The 16899-nt window shown below is 39.3% G+C and overlaps 1 pseudogene; it reads left to right on the top strand.

Moving 5' to 3' along the window:
• The first annotated feature begins 1428 nt into the window (after positions 1–1428).
• Positions 1429–16899, top strand: part of LOC108266219 (zinc finger protein 585A-like) — a 32344-nt pseudogene continuing 16873 nt past the window's right edge.

Here is a 16899-nt window from a genome sequence, read left to right as displayed (position 1 = left end):
AATATATGAGGAGTTAGAAAAAGTTAACTTTCAATCATGAACAAGAAAAAAAAAAACATTTATTTAAAAAAAAAATTACAAATAGCTACTTCTTAAAAGTTTGTCCAGTATATGGTGCTGTCAGGTAGCATCTGGGTATGATGGTTATCATAATGAGTCTTTATTGATAAACATATGTACAATGAAATTCTTTTCTTCACATACCCCAGCATGTCAGGAAGCTGGGGTTAGAGCACAGGGTCAGCCATGATACAGTATTCCTGGAGCAGAGAAGGTTAAGGGCCTTGCACAAGGGCCCAACAGCAGCAACTTTGCAGTGCTGGGGCTTGAACCCCTGACCTTCCAATCAGTAACCCAGAGCCTTAACCGCCAATCCACCACTGCAGGAAAGTGTTTGAGTTATAAGCCAAAAAAGCCCTAATAAACGGAGTGGTTGATTTCCAGTTGCCCAGTAAAATAAATGATAAGGAAAGGATTTTGTCTAAAGATGAAATAGTGACAATATCTGAAGCAAAACTACTACAATAACATCCAAATATATATAGATGGTTAAACAAATCCAGATACTGTGTGTACAGTAGCAGCTGTACATATCTTCCTTATTTCAAATACAATATTGTTCAAAGGCTGTCTAATGACATCAGTATTCACTACAGCGGTGATGGCAATTCTAGTGTCTTTACAGTGGGTGGAAGAAACTCATCCTATAAATGTAGTGGTATGTTCAGACTTGTACTCAGCATTATGCAATTTAAATAGTGGGAAATCAATATCAAGACAGGATCTATTATGTGAAATATTGCAGAACCTATATAGAATAAATTAAATCGGAGTAAACATGACATTTTTATGGATACCAGCCCATCTAGGGGTAAAGGGGAATGAGGTGGTAGATAGGCTGGCTAAGACTGCATTGAGACATGAAGAGATTGATATAATAATAAAAAATCCCACTAAGTAACACTGAAGCCAAAAGTATTATTAATGAATCCATTAAAGATAAATGGCAAGAAAAGTGGAACAAGGAGTCAAAAGGGAGACACATGTTCAATATACAATCAGAAGTGGGGATTGAAAGAACCAAACAGTAGGGAAGGCACTGGGAAGAGACTATCCTGGCCCTGTATAGGACATACTATCTTAAATTATTCCATATACATGATAAGAAAAAGTGAGTCAGATCGATGTATATATTGTGAAATGGCAGAAACAATTGAGCATGTGTTGTTGCATTGTGAAGCATACAATATAGAAATAATTCAGTTTGTGGTAAAGCTAAGTAATCCTGGAATAGATATAATAAAATTAAAAATATATTTCAAAGTGCACTTTTTTAATATCGCCAACTGAACTTCACAATCCATCCCAGTAGGTGGCGGTAATGCACCATAAGCTGGTTTCCAACCGCCACAAAACAATAGAAGAAGAAGAAGAAGCGAAGAAGAAGAAGAAGTCAGTCAGTCGCTGTTCGTATTTACTGTTAGATGTGATGTAGTTAAAAAATAAAAGCACGTTATTGTGTCTATTTCTGTGGATATAAAACCTCGTTCTGCTTTAAAACCCTGAGGTAAGTTAACCTGAAGCTGTGTGGCCGAATCCCAAATAGATCTCCACTTCACTGTTTAAGTGCACTACGTTCAGTATGAAATAATGCCGTGTACACCCTATGTAGTACACTATTTATCTAATAAGGAGAGATTTGTAGTTCGGCCTTAGCGAGGTGTTTTAGTGGGAGATGTTTATTTGTGTTTAAAGTATTATAAATAATCTTAACTTGTTCTAAGTCACTCTTTACAGACAGTTTACACTAATCAGGATAAAAACAATTCCTATACATTTACCACGTTACCAGGCAGCTAAAACAGGATGTTTTCTGATGTTTTCAAATGTTTATTAAAAACATTAACAGAAAATTAATTACTGTTTAAAGGGTTAAAGCCTATAAAATATTCATCCCATGTCCTCTTATTGTTACAGAATAAATATATTATTATTATTGTTGTTGTTTTGTTGTTGTTTTTATTCTTGTTCTCCTTATTATTATTTTTTATGATGATGATGGTGATGATGAATAATGTTTGTTTAGAGGTGTTATAATGAGATCAGCAGGAAACAGACCACGCTCCTCCAGGAAGTCTCGGGCTCCTGATCCTGCTCCTTCACAGGTAAAGCTTAATGATGAGTTGTGTTACAGAAAAAACAATAACATGTTCAGATTAGGAAACCTTATAAACAGATCTATAAACAGTGTTGATGTTTTGTTTGCTGAATAAGTGTTATTGCTGTTTGATCTTTAGCTGTGTGAGGACGTGAAAATGGAGACTTCAGATGGAGGAACATCCGAAGTGTCAGAAGTCTGTGTGAAGAAAGAGGAGACGCTGGAGCTGAACATCTACAGCCACGGAGACGATTTCAACACCACACCTGAAGTTATCTCCATTAAAGAGGAAGATCCTGACAATAAAGACTCCCTCTGTAAGACATCAGGCCTCTCAGGAGCTCAGTAACACACTCACTGATTATTCTTATTTTAAATGATTATTATGTAAAAACAAATATTTAAAATCGTATGCTGTACATGGCTGCCCACTTAAAAATGTAAAAATGCACTTTAAAAGCTTTAATTGTGTTCATTGCAGTTTATTAAGAATTATTTTGAGCATTATTTCTTCACATTATTATATTTTCTTTCCCTCCAGACTGTGAGGATTGCAAATCCTTCTTCTTCAACAAGTGTGAGGTTCACGGACCGCCCCTCTTCATCCCTGATACTCCTGTTCCCATGGGAGTCCCTGACCGAGCCAGACAAACTCTTCCTCCTGGACTAGAGATTCGGAAGTCCGGTATTCCTGATGCAGGTCTGGGGGTGTTTAATAAGGGGGAGACTGTTCCAGTAGGTGCACACTTCGGACCCTACCAGGGAGAGCTGGTAGACAGAGAGGAAGCCATGAGCAGTGGATACTCCTGGGTGGTGAGGTTTTATACATTTATTATAAATATTAAGGAGCATGTCTTCTGTTTCTCGGTTAGAACACACAAACTCTCTCTCAATCTAATAACTGGCTGCTCTCTCAAACTACTTTAACCAGTACATTCCGCCGGCGGAATGGAAAATGACTTAACAAAACAGGCGTAAATTAAATTTTTTGGCTACTGGTAAATAGAGTTAAATGAAATGACTGCTGCTGGAATAAATACAACACAAACATTTAAACTCAAATATTCTTTTCATTTACATTTACATTTATTCATTTAGCAGATGCTTCTATCCAAATCGACTTACAAATGAGGAGCTTTACAGCTGTTGTACTTTTCTGTTGGTTGCTAGGTAACCGTATACCCTCAGAAGCACATGATCACAAGCGTGTGATTGCAGAGCAGTGAAGATATATCTTTTTATAAATCATTAGGCCTGTGGATCAGAAATAAAAGTGATCTTTGAGATTGTTTTATTATAATTACATACGTGTTTCTATTTTATTTTTGTGTAATCCTGGTACGTCAGGAAATGGGTCCGTCCCAGACTTGCAGCTTCTGTTCCATCAGATTCAAGTTCTCTCTCTCTCTCTCTCTCTCTCTCTCTCTCTCTCTCTCTCTTCTTTCAGGTTAGGAGTGTCACTGAAAGCATGAAGGAACAGGCGTAATGACCCTGATTTACAGTAATCTGATGTCCCCTGTACTTGATTATTTGTGGGTCTTTTTAAAAAAAAAAAGTCATCTTTATATTTGAAGCCAGATATCACTTAAACAGTCTATAAGACTCAATACACCTCTAGACAGAGGTCGGTTTGCTCTACACAGAGCGCATTTTCTAGTAGATTCAAGATTTTATTTGTCATATATACAATTATATACTGTATATAACTTGCAGTGAAATGAAAATCAGGCCTACTCCTCTTTAGACTGTGCATTAAATACCAAGTATAAAAATGAGAAATTAATGAGAACAATAGAAATAAGATAAAAGATATGAAATATGTACAGAAATGTGCAAAAATTGATGTGCAAAATATGCAATATGTACATGTAGCAACAATACAATACACAGTGCAGTGTGTGGAGTCCTTATAGAGTCCTAAGGGATCTTTATGGAGGACATGTCCATGTTGAGGAGTCTGATGGCCTGAGGGAAGAAGCTCCTTCTGAGCCTCTCGGTTTTAGCCATCAGACTACGGAAGCACTTGCCTGATTACAGCAGGCTGAGCAGATATTTATAGGCGTGGGTGGAGTCTCTCATGCAGAGAGGGGAGAGCAGACCCGGAGATGTGCTCAGCTAAGCGCACCATTCTCTGCAGGGCTTTGTGGTCCTGGTTTGAGCAGTTTCCATACCACAGTGAGATGCAATGATTCTGTAAACTTTTTATGCCCCAGTATACAAAGTTTTCAGGATAGCTGGGGAGACCCTGAATTTCCTCAGCGGTCTCAGATGGTTCAACTATTGTCTGGCTTTGTTCACCTCAGCTTGAATGTGATGAGTCCAGGTCAGGTCCTCAGTGATGTGTACTCCCAGATACCTGAAGCTGCTCACTCCCTCCACATGGGTCCTGTTGATCTCGAGTGGGGTGTAGCTTCGCTGCTGCCTCATTTGGGCGGTAGGCAAACTGGAGTGGGGTGATGGTGTCACATATGGAATTTCTGATGAGCCTGTAATACACCTTCATGACAAGCGATCTTAAGGCTACAGGATGATAGTCATTCAGGCAAGAGGGCCTATTGTTATTTGACACAGGAATGAAAACAGATTTTTAAAGCAGGTGGGGACCACACACTTAGTTAGGGACTCATTGAAGATGGCAGTGAACAAATCAGGTCACTGATCAGTACACGATCTCACTACTTGGCCAGAAATGCTATAAGGGCCGGCCGCTTTCCTGACGTTCACATACTTTAGGGCCCTCCAAACCGGTGATCGTTCTTTCATCGTTAACAGAGCTGCTTTTTTGTTTCTGCCTATAAAGTATTCAGCTTGTCGGCTTGAGATGAGTCAAGGGAGTCAACAAGGGAGGCCTGTTCCATTTTATCATAAGGGGGTTCCATCCCATCTTCTCTGCTTTACTCTGTGAGGGTTAACACAGGGTCATGATGAGCTAGCCATTGTCAACCATTTGGTTCCGGTGCTTTGTTTAAATTAGCTTTAAAAGTCATGTAGTTAATCTAGGTTGTGGTGGAACATACAAAGTCCAGTAATCCTACACTGTGGTCCGAGGTATCTACTTGTTTCTCACCCCGCTTGTGGCATTCGAGGGGGTGAATTATGGCTTTGGTGTGACTTCTTCGGCCAAATGACCCCCTTCCAAGGCCATTTGTGTTACACGATTGTGTCATTTCCTTATCTGCAACCAAGTCTAGCTGCGACTATCTTGACAGAATCTCTGATTTATAGCTTGAATTACCTGACTGTGTAGATTCGGACCCCTATGTGGAATGTGGCTCATTGTTTTTATCCATTCTCCCGGTTACATCTTCACTGCCTTCACGTACAGGTGGTTTTGTGTTGTTAGGTCCACCAGTGAAACTCTTCCACCATCTTCTGGGTGACAGGCACAACTGGGCTAGGATATCACCTTTCACTGCCCTGTAGGCTGCATCCTCTATCAAGAGAACATAGTAGGCTGACTCTACCTCCCCAGAGAGCAGCGGGTCCAATCTTCCTTGTGCCATGCCCATGGAGGGCAATGTGTTCGAAAGCCTCTACATGGGCTAGGACGTTGACTTCCCAGGATATTCTGGGTATGAGTCTCTGGGTGTCTCAGTAGGGGTCAGGGAGGGGGGTGGCAATGGCAAGGCTCTTGTGAGCCAGGAGATACTCAGCCGTGATGTGACAGCCAGCTGCTGGTTACTGCCTAGCACATGCTGCAGCATGGGATCCACTGTGGGTTGGGAGGTCTGTTGCAAAATAGTACTCTTTTTTTTATAAAGGAAAGTTTTGTGAGGTGGTGAAAGGGAGAGGGGAGTGAGGTGTACAGAGGTGCTCTGGCAAGTCTGGACCTAGGAGGGAACCCTGATACTAGGGCTGAGCAGTGTAGTGGTGGGACCCAGGAAGTATTGCAGTCAGCTGAGGAGCAGTGTGAGGCAGCCAGGGAGAATAGGCTTCTTTGGATCTGTTGTCTTCTGAGGGAGAAAAAAATGCATCAGTACAGGTAGGAAATCGATTTCTCATCTGGCTGTGTGGAGAGCCCTTTTATACTGTCCTGGTGGCTGCAGGATGTTGGACAGCTGCCACTGTGGTCATTAACCACCAGTCGTATCTGTTTAAGCAACCCCGCCTTGCAGCCACGAGCTGTTGAGCTGTCCCAAACAGAAGGGGTGCTGAAGTAGAGCTGTTCTTTCAGCACTATGGTGGCAGTTGCATGAGGAGTGCTTTTCTTTACATTACAGCATTCATTCATTGTGCACAGGCTGCTGACCTGCTGTCACACCAATTATTATTATTATTATTATTATTATTATTATATATTAGGTCTGCACAATTAATCGGATATCGATTTTGACTTCCCATGATTAAATGAACATAAATCGACTGCGATATGGATGTTTAAAGTTCGTCCTCCACTCATAGAAAACTCCGCTGCTTTCTCCACTCAAATAAAGTGCTTCCTACACTTACAGTCAATCACATAGAGCGGCACACGGATGACATAATTTTGTAACGCCAAAACCCGGAAACGGATGTTAGCATTTTAGCCCTCAAGCTGCCAGTTTCTCTGCGAGCTCCAGCGCTTGTGCGAGGGGAAATCATGACACTAGCTAGAACGATGCTAAATGGCACTAGAGAGGTTGTCGGGGACATTAAACATCATCACGCCAAACGGGAAAAAACTTTGCAGATAAACTCAGGGCCCTACAGTTGGACCATTTCACTCGGGTTTGCGAGTGAAGTACTTTGTGCGACTGTGACTAAATATTTATTCGCACTGGTGCAAGTGACCTGTTCGGAGTTGTATAATACAATTGGAATAAAAACTACAGGAAGTCCAAAATGCATCTACACCGAGCAACAGATACTTTCATACTGCTTTTCATCTCCTCAGTCAACCGAACAAGTGTGTAAATTCTGCAGAGAAGCCATTATGATGACGAGTAACACTGAACATCATCTGCTTCTGTCAACTCTCCGATCTCACAAACTGCCATCTTTTATTGATCCCGCAAAATGACTGGAACTTGCACCTGCTCATGTAGACTAGCGGCTTCGTGCAGAGTAATTTAATAATAATGCTAAGGCTACAAGGTGGGTTTAATTCAAACTTCTTTTATTTAAAAAATCCTCACCAATCATAATCAAGAGTAGCAACTGTTCAGAAGGAGTACGCTGCTGCTCTCCACGCTCTTCACTACCTCAAATACATAGTGTATTCACTTCATTTAAACTTAAGGTTGCCAGGTATCACTAGAAGACATCACTAGTTTCCATGTTTTGATTTAATACCCCCCCAAAGCACAATATTATCAGCAGACATGACAACACTGAACTGGGGAACCGATCTAAAAGGAAAAACTGATAAACAAACAAACAGAAAACTAATAAAATGTAAAGACAGAAAATGTGCTTATTTATAAATAAATAATTGAATATAAAAAATAGATATTATAATAAATTCATAAAATATAAATAAAATGAGAAATGAAATAATGTGTAATTACTATGGATTGCATTTAATATCAATTTGACATTACGCTTAGTTCACTATCTCCTTGTGAAGGCTATTAGCCTTTTTCCTAATATGGATCATGCTGGGGTTAATCTACTTTTAATTAGGACTCTTTATTGTTTAAGATCTTTAAAAATAAATATTTTATGCTGGTATCAATTTACCAACAGTATTTCTCATTGCTTTTATTTTAACTCAATTAACAGTGACCATGAGCAGAGAGCTTACATTTAACTGTTTATGACAGACCTCCTGATTAAAGTTTAAACAATAAAAGATTGGTATCTGGATCGGTTTCTGTCGAAAAAATCCTGATCGGAGCATCAGTAATGAACACCGTTAAACTAAAGCACTTTGCATCTGCCAGGTAAATGAACTCCCCCAATCACATCCTATATGAGATTATTCAGATAAATACACAATATACACAGAGCGGTTCGAGAACTGACTCCAGCCCAGAACCATGACAGTGGAAAATGTCTAATAGTGTAGCTTTAAATATATTTAAGAGGAGCAGACTTCATACACTGAACATTGATGTTTATTGTATTTGTTTACAAGGTGAACAGGTTAACAGTTGTTTTTTGCATACAGTCTGTAAAATTAACTGAAAATATAACATTTAGTTTATCAGAAGGTAAATGAATATGTCATGGCTCACACTATGTTCCTAAATTCTGTCATAATCGACCAGCTCAAATTCTCTCGTGATACTTGTGTGTTATATTGTGGGACATTAACGCTACCATCTCTAAAAAACCCACTAAACTTCAGCTGTGCTCCTAAATTTTCGTAGTCTCCTAAAAGAAATTGTCTTGCGTCTCTCCTCCTGTAAACACTGTTGTAGTCTTTTCTGTATACGCCTGAATTGTTTTCATTTAGTTGCATATTGTTATATTTGATTTCATATTTTCATTTGGTCGATGGCATTTTTACTTATCCTATATTTTGGGTACAATTTTATTTGTATTTTGCTTCTACGAGTTGATGCACTTTAAGGACCAGTCTAATTTGATGTAAAGATTTGTACATTAGCAGGAAGGTAACACAACATGGAGGTGAAAGCAGCAGTCTGTTTATTTAAATGTGAAAGTGCAATAAAAATATGTTGTCCCTAAAATCAATGAATAATCGTGATAAATAATCGAGATCTCAATATTGATCAAAATAATCGGGATTAGCATCTTGGCCATAATTGTGCAGCATTATTATATATAGCCATTTTGGTAATTCATAAATACAATCTCGCCTATCTTTTTTTTTTTTTTGTGGCCATGATACAGTTATATTTGTCAGAGAGGCGTGATTCAGCAGTACAGCTATTCAAAGTGGAAAACTGTGTTAAAGAGATAAAATCTTGAATGAGTAAAAACTTCCTTCCTGAATTGTGATAAAATAGAAATACAACCATTGGACAAACTCTAGATTGGAATATTCTGCATTGAATGAGATCCTGCCCATTGTTAATGCACACATGAAACCGACTGACTGATGACAGGTGCATCCTCAAGGGTGTATATTTCAGACTATCACGAGACAGGAGTGCTTTGACTGAACACAGAAAAATTGCCTGCCTAAATGACACATTTAAATTATATCCATTAAATTAAACTATAAATAATAAAGTTGTCATGTTTTGCAGATGTACAGAAGCAGGCAGTGTAAAGAATACATGGATGCCAAAAGAGAGATGCATGCTAACTGGATGGGGTGAAGTATACTTTGATTGTTGGGTGTTTTTATAGTTCATCATTTGTTGAACTTTGTCTTTGTATTTCTCCTTTCACTATCACTATCTCCAACCATAATTTTTTCTCTTTTTCTGCTGCTTTGCCTTTTTCTTTTAGGTTTGTGAATTGTGCTCATAATGAAGAAGAGCAAAATCTTGTGGCATTTCCATATCAAGGAGGGATTCTGTACCGTTGCTGTCGACCCATTAACCCAGGACAGGAGCTCTTGGTGTGGTTTAAAGAGTACACCAAATATTTCAGTCCCATGTTTGATTACCTCTGGAATCAAAATTGCTCCTCAAATGGTAAATTTCCAACCATAAAATAGTGGTTTTATTCAGTTCAATTCAGTTCAGTTACAGCTGATGCTAACAGCGGTCATTGTCCCAGAGCAGCTTTACAAAAATATATAAATTCAGGATATAGATTTTAAATGTATGAATTTATACCTAATGAGCAGCCAGAGGTGATGGTGGTGAGGAAAAGCTCCCTGAGACGATATGAGGAAGAAACCTTGAGAGGAACCAGACTCAGAAGGAAACCCGTCCTCATCTGGGTGACACGATTATAAATAAATACACCCTTTCTATAAATGTGCTAATACTACATGCTCAAATAGTGCAGTTGTGTAACCAGGAAATTCATTACAGTTTCTACATGAAGTCTGTTTTGTTGAACTTCTCCATTGTTCACTGATGGAGACTTGAGTGCAGAACTGTTTGTGGTAATTGCAGTGCTAAGGCTATAATAACAATTGTAGTCCTAGCCATCATCGCATAACTGATCATATGAATTGAAGTTAAAAGCCATCTTTATGGTTTTTAAGTGGTACCATCCTCTGTAGTCTCAATGATCTTTAGGCTGCACCATGTGACTTCCAACTGATGAGAACTCCAACCAGAAGTAGGCATTAGGATGGATCAGGCAGGTCCGGAGAGCAGAAGGGGTCAGGATCACTAGTATACCAGGAGTACGGGGGAGGCTGGATTTTTTGTCTAACATTTTCTATTTTGCAAGTGAAAGATTTCATGAAATTGCCACTGCTATATAATGATTGTGACTGTGTGCATGTTTCTGTGGTGGTTTTATTCCTAGTTAATTTCACAAGTTTCACTGTTCCTCAGTGGTGGAATGAACTTCCAACCTCAATCCAGACCACAGAATCTCTCCCCATCTTCAAAAAACAGCTAAAGACTCACCTCTTCCATGAACACCTAACCAACCCATAAAAATAATCATTTAAAAAAAATTTACTCTCGCATTTACACATCTACTCTGCGCACTTCAGTGCAACTCAATTAATTCTTCTGCAACGCAATTAATGGATCTTGTATGGTAACACTACTTGTATTGTTCTCTGCTTGATATCGCTTTGCTTGTATTTTCTCATTTGTAAGTCGCTTTGGGTAAAAGCGTCTGCTAAATGAATAAATGTAATTTTGCTACAGTACTGAATTAGAATCTAGGATTATTTTTGTTTTCTTCTATTAAGGTGGAGAGAGAGACTGATCTAACATCACTAAGAGATTTTCTATAGTTGAGGAGGTTCTCCTTCCATGCAGTTTGAAATATAACCCATTTGGTTTGACGTCATTTACGTTCTAATTGTCGAGTGGTCTGTTTTAAAGTGTGTGTGTGATGGTTATTCCAGGGTGCTAGCTTTTTCTCTCAAATTATTTTTCTTTTGAGTAGAGCTTCTTTATGTAGCGTGTGGCAGAGCATTGACTGTGAGCATTCAGTCGTCTGATCAAGTTCTTTGGGATCAGACGGTGATCCAATCATAGTTGATATCTCTGTGAGGTTATTGATGAAACTCTGTGCAGTAGCTGAGGTGAATGTTTGATGTGCTAGCGTTGCGAGGTGCAAATATGTAGATCAATGCACAATTTAAAGGAGATAAGAATGATCTGAGATAAATTCAGATTGCGGAAATGTTACTATATTTTCTATGTTTAATCCATATGTTAGTATCAGGTCAAGAGTGTGACCACCATTGTAATCGGAGTGGGTCCGATTACATTCTGATTGACCCCTTCCGAATCTATAATAGACACAACAGCTGTTCTCAGAAGGCCTTCTGGGTTCTCAAAATGAATATTAAAATCACCAACTATTAAACTTTCTCTAGAGAAACAACCAGGTTTGAGATAAAATCTGCAAACTCACCAAGGAATTCCGTATCTGGCCCTGTGGGGCTGTAAATAATAATTGGAGCTATCAACTTGGTAGACTTATGTTACACTATGTATGTTATACTGGTATAAAGAACTTCAAAAGAGTTGAGTTTATGACTAGGTTTGTGTGTGAGGTCTAGATTATCTTTATAAATAAGTGCAACTCCTCCTCCTCTGCCAGTTAGACGAGGCTGATGTATATAACTGTATCCAGGAGGACTGGCTTCATTTAGTGCTGTGTACTCATCAGGTTGAATCCATATCCATATATATGTTTTTGTATATTATTTCTCAGTTCAGGTTGGTTTTGTATTCTGGAATGTATTAATTAAATCAGACCGCTTAACTAACATTAGACCCATCAACCATGCCTATCAACAACCTTAAAACGATACTTTCTGTTGTTGGCTTATGATCACACTACTTGCGTCATTGAAAATGTCCTGGAAAAATGCTGTAAAATGATGCCTTTAAAAGAGTGGGAACCCTGTTAATGCTACAGCATACAAAGCCATTCTAGACAATTGTGTGCTTCCAACTTAGTGGCTACATTTTGTGGAAGAACCACATATAAGTGTGATTGTCAGTTGTCCACATTCTTTTGGCCATATAGTGTTATTCCTAGAAATGGTTTTATTTTATTTCATTTCATACTGACTTTCTGATATTCTGTCTCTCCAGAAGTAAACACTCTGTTGGAAGTCTTTTCCTGCTCCGCATGTCCTCTTACCTATGCATCACAAATTGATCTCCACAAACACATCCAGAGATGCCACTACGAAGAGTATGTGATACTGCAGGAACCGGGAGAGATTAAACATGAGATTCAGATTCCCTCCAGCGGCTCCAGTAGTCAGTCAACATCATCTGATTCTCTCAATTCTGCTACTTCTCACAATGATGTACAGAAGGAAATTCACCGCTGCTCAGAATGTGGAAAGAGTTTTGGTCATCAGAACGCCCTCAAAACCCACCAGTGCAGTCACACGGGAGAGAAGCCGTATCACTGCTTACAGTGTGGAAAGAGTTTTTCTCAACAGAATACTCTCCGAAAACACCAGCGCACTCATACAGGAGAGAGGCCGTATCACTGCTCACAGTGTGGAAAGAGTTTTAATCAACAGGGTACTCTCCTAGTCCACCAGCGCATTCACACTGGAGAGAAGCCGTATCACTGCTCACAGTGTGGAAAGCGTTTTCCTGACCAGAGTAATCTCCGAAAACACCAGCGTGTTCACACAGGAGAAAAACCGTGTCACTGCTCACTGTGTGGAAAGAGGTTTACTCAACAGAGTGATCTCCATCGACATGAACGCGTTCACACAGGTGAAAAGCCGTATTTCTGCTCCCAGTGTGGCAAGAGTTTCACTCAGCAGAGTAATCTCCATTTACACCAGCGCATTCACATAGGAGAGAAGCCCTATAACTGTTCACAGTGTGGGAAGAGTTTTACTCAACAGAACCATCTCCAGCTACACCAGCGCATTCACACAGGAGAGAAGCCATATCACTGCTCACAGTGTGGAAAGAGTTTTACTCAAAACAATAATCTCCAACGGCACCAGCGCATTCACACAAGAGAGAAACCGTATTACTGTTCACAGTGTGAGAAGAGTTTTACTTATTCTATTTCATTTAAGGCCCACAGGTGCACTAAATTGGAGCCACTGAATTTATCAAATTAAACATTATTTTAATTTTATATATATATATATATATATATATATATATATATATATATATATATATATATATATATATATATATATATATATATATATATATATATTTATTATTTTATGTGAAATTATTATTTTTGCATTTAATTTATTTAGAGTTTCTGTGGAAGGCAAAGCACTTAATGTTAGTGTAACGATTATTTCGACTAGTCTTTGAAATGTATAGCCATTACCGATATACCCATTTGAAATATGATCCATTTAAGATTAAAAGCAAACATTAAAATGAGAATATTAATCACTAATGCCAATTATGAAAAATTATTAACATTGATTTTTTTATTCAATGCACTGTTTATTTATACAACATCAGGAATGTAATAGCACAAAGGCTTCTGTAACTGAGTGAAATGTTATACCATTTTGAAGTTTCAGCAACACAGTGAAGGGGACATCAACCCTGTTGCTACTACTCTCATGGAGTTATATGATTTTTGTGCCCCCATTTTGTGCCCCTGACCTTGTTCTAATGGTTAAACAGGTATATTGACAATTGATAATCAAGTTAAAGTCCTGCAATTGTACTTGGCCAATCAAGCAGTCTATTCCCATGTGCATGTCTAAATCTTTTTAATTTTCTCCTAATATTCTCATGATCATGATGATGATATTATTATTATTATCAAATCAGTGGTGAGTCACAGAAACTTGATTATAGCAGTGGCATGATTACAAAATAGGTATAGTATTTGCTTCCAGTCCAAATATTGCATTACACTGCAATACAGAATAATGGCATATCAAAGATTTATCTGACAAAGCATATAAACAATATTATAAATAAAAACAAAAGTGTGTTTGTGCATAAATGGTATGAACAGAGTGTAACATATATATGCTTGAAGATAATGTGAGGACGTCTGTTTGAAAGTTGAAGTTCAAACGAAAGTGGACCTTTCAACACGATAATGATCCTAAGCACACTAGCAAATCCACTAAGGAAAGGCTCAAAAGAAATGGGTCAAGAAAAGAAATTGAAGGGCTGAGTCAAAGCCTGGTCAAAAATTCCAGCAAACCTGGTGGACAATTCCTTGTGGTTTTGTTCAAGTATATCAACTTTATTAATGGGCACTGTTTCAATGAGGATCAAATGTTTTTCATTGTACTGGTTTGTGGTGGTGAAGTAGGAGATTAGTATATGGAGGACACATTGGATTTTTTGACATATTTTGAAAAGCAAACAGTGCTGCTGCTGCTGACACAATCCATGAATCTCCTCTCTTTTTCCATCACTTGTGAATAAATTCCCAGGATACTTCTTTGTGAGGAGCAAGGTCAACTGAAGTGAACAGGCCACACTTTTCAGAGAGAAAACCATGACCTTGGAATTGGATGAGCTGATCTTCATCCCAGCGCCTTCACACTCCACTGCAAAACATTCGATTTTGTGTCTAATGTCCATTTTAGATGGTTCCAAGTGAACATCATCTACTAATAATGGAGAATGTAATTTTTAGACCCCCCAACCTGGCTATTACATGAAAATCCTGTTGTGTGAGTGTGGAGGAAGACTCGGGAGGCAGGTGGAACTTTAGCCAAACTCCGGGCTTGCATTTATAAAGTCCTATAAAGTACACTTTCAAAAAACTTAACAAAACATCACAAGAATAGGAAACAGGTCTGTCCCTGACTTGCAGCTTTCATTCCGTCAAGTTCAAGGTCCCACGCCATAGTGTGTGTGTGTGCTCATGTCTCACAATCTCTGCCAGGCTGTATCACACACTCTCTCTTACACCAGTTATGGGAATCACTTAAAAAAAAAAAACACTAGTTTGACCCACCTCCTTGATCACTAGAATAAAAGGGAGAGAAAAGTCAGGAGGATGCAGCAGTGGGCCCTTGCACAAAACTGATTTTACCTGGCAGAAAGCCTGCTTGCATAGCTCAGTCCTCTGGAGGCTCCAAACAACACAAATGGAAGGGTGACAAATCACTGTAACCCAAACGGATTGTAAAATGCCATTTTTTTTCTCCAGAAATTGGAAAGCTTTGCCAATCTGCCAATACCTCTTGGTGAAGCCTAGTGTCGACTAAGAGTGAGTTGCGCCTAACCAATTGAGCAGTTCATCAATGCAAGTCGAATTCGACACACAAATAGACCGACTTGGGCACCAAGACCACTGAGCTGGCTGCTTCAATCACTGCAGGACCCCCTGATTACTCTGATGTTGAGCATAGCCTCGAGTTCATCCTGAACACATTTTTTTTGTATTCAGATAACTGGTAGGGGCGGCTGCATACAATAATACACAGAAAGTCTCAATGTGGTACTCCTATGAGTTCTGTGCGACCAGGTTGTAGCAGAAACACATAGGAAAATTGTTGAAACTCTTGCAACCGGGCAACCTGTGCTCTCTGGGACCGTGAAAGGTGGTCTCCACAGGGGATCGTGTGAATTGGGCCACACTTTTTACACGCAGCTTCTCGTTTTCGGGAACCACCATCGGCAGAGCCTCAGAAACTGCCTCTCTCCATGGTTTCAGGAGATGCAACACCTCTATCCGTTCACATGACCTCATAGTTGATTTTCTCCTCAAAGGGTCCTTGCTACTTTATGAATAATTTAGAGCTCAACGTAGGTAGCAAAATGAGTACTTTATCTCCTTGTGCAAGTTCCCATGTTCGAGTACCCCTGTCATACAGCCAGGATTGATGTTCTTGTGCCTGTAGCAAATTCTCCTGTGGTGGTGACCTAAGGTGTGAGTTTTGCTCTCAGGTCCAGAACATACAAAATTTGGATTTTACTGTTAGAAGGTCCCTCCTTCCAGTTTTCCCTAATGACCTCTAAGACAACAATGTTTTGTACTGTATTGGTATACAATAATTAGTGTGAGAAAAACCCCTTGGGGGACCACTCATACTGCAAATAACAGGGGCTTAAGCTACTTGTCCTAATTTTGTTTTTAGCATCTCATTAAACCGCTCAACCAGGCCATCTTTGTGTGGATGGTAAACGCTGGTGTGCAACTCAATCACTAATAATTTGTAAAGCTTGCTAAGCTTCCTGGACAAAACTAGTGCCCTGGTCATCCAGGATATCTTTTGGGAGATAATGGAAGAATGCCACTGCAACACTGCATGCTGAGATGTAGCACAGAGGGACTGCTTCTGGCTATCGTGTTGCACAATCCACCAGGACTAACACAAAGCGATATCCTAGCATGCACATTTCTAATGGCCAGATGAGGTCCATACCAATTCTTTCGAAGGGGAATTCGGTTAAGGATAATGGGTGCAATTGCACTTTTGGGGTGGAATTCCCAGCTGACAATCGCGATATACTGCACACCATCTGCACACATCGCTGCCAATGCCTGGACAAAAAAAATGAGCCATTATGCTGTTGAGAGGTTTATCTTGCCCCAAACACCTAGCCATGGGATTATGGTGAGCCGTGTGGAACAGGATCTCCCTATGACTTTTTGGTACCCACAATGGGGTCATCTTTTCTTTAGTTTGAGTGTTCTGCATAACTTAATATAACCTGTCCTTAATAATCTAAAAGTATGGGTGGGTTAGCGCAACATTAGGCTGAATTTGTTGATCAGTTATTCGATAAATCAGTTCGTCGAAGACATGCCTGAGGGCCTTGTTGTGTGACTAC

This window comes from Ictalurus punctatus, chromosome 6 (assembly GCF_001660625.3).
Source record: "Ictalurus punctatus breed USDA103 chromosome 6, Coco_2.0, whole genome shotgun sequence".
Lineage (NCBI taxonomy): Eukaryota > Metazoa > Chordata > Actinopteri > Siluriformes > Ictaluridae > Ictalurus > Ictalurus punctatus.
The sequence above is the reverse complement of the archived record's forward strand: the minus strand, read 5'-3'. Positions and strand labels throughout refer to the sequence as shown.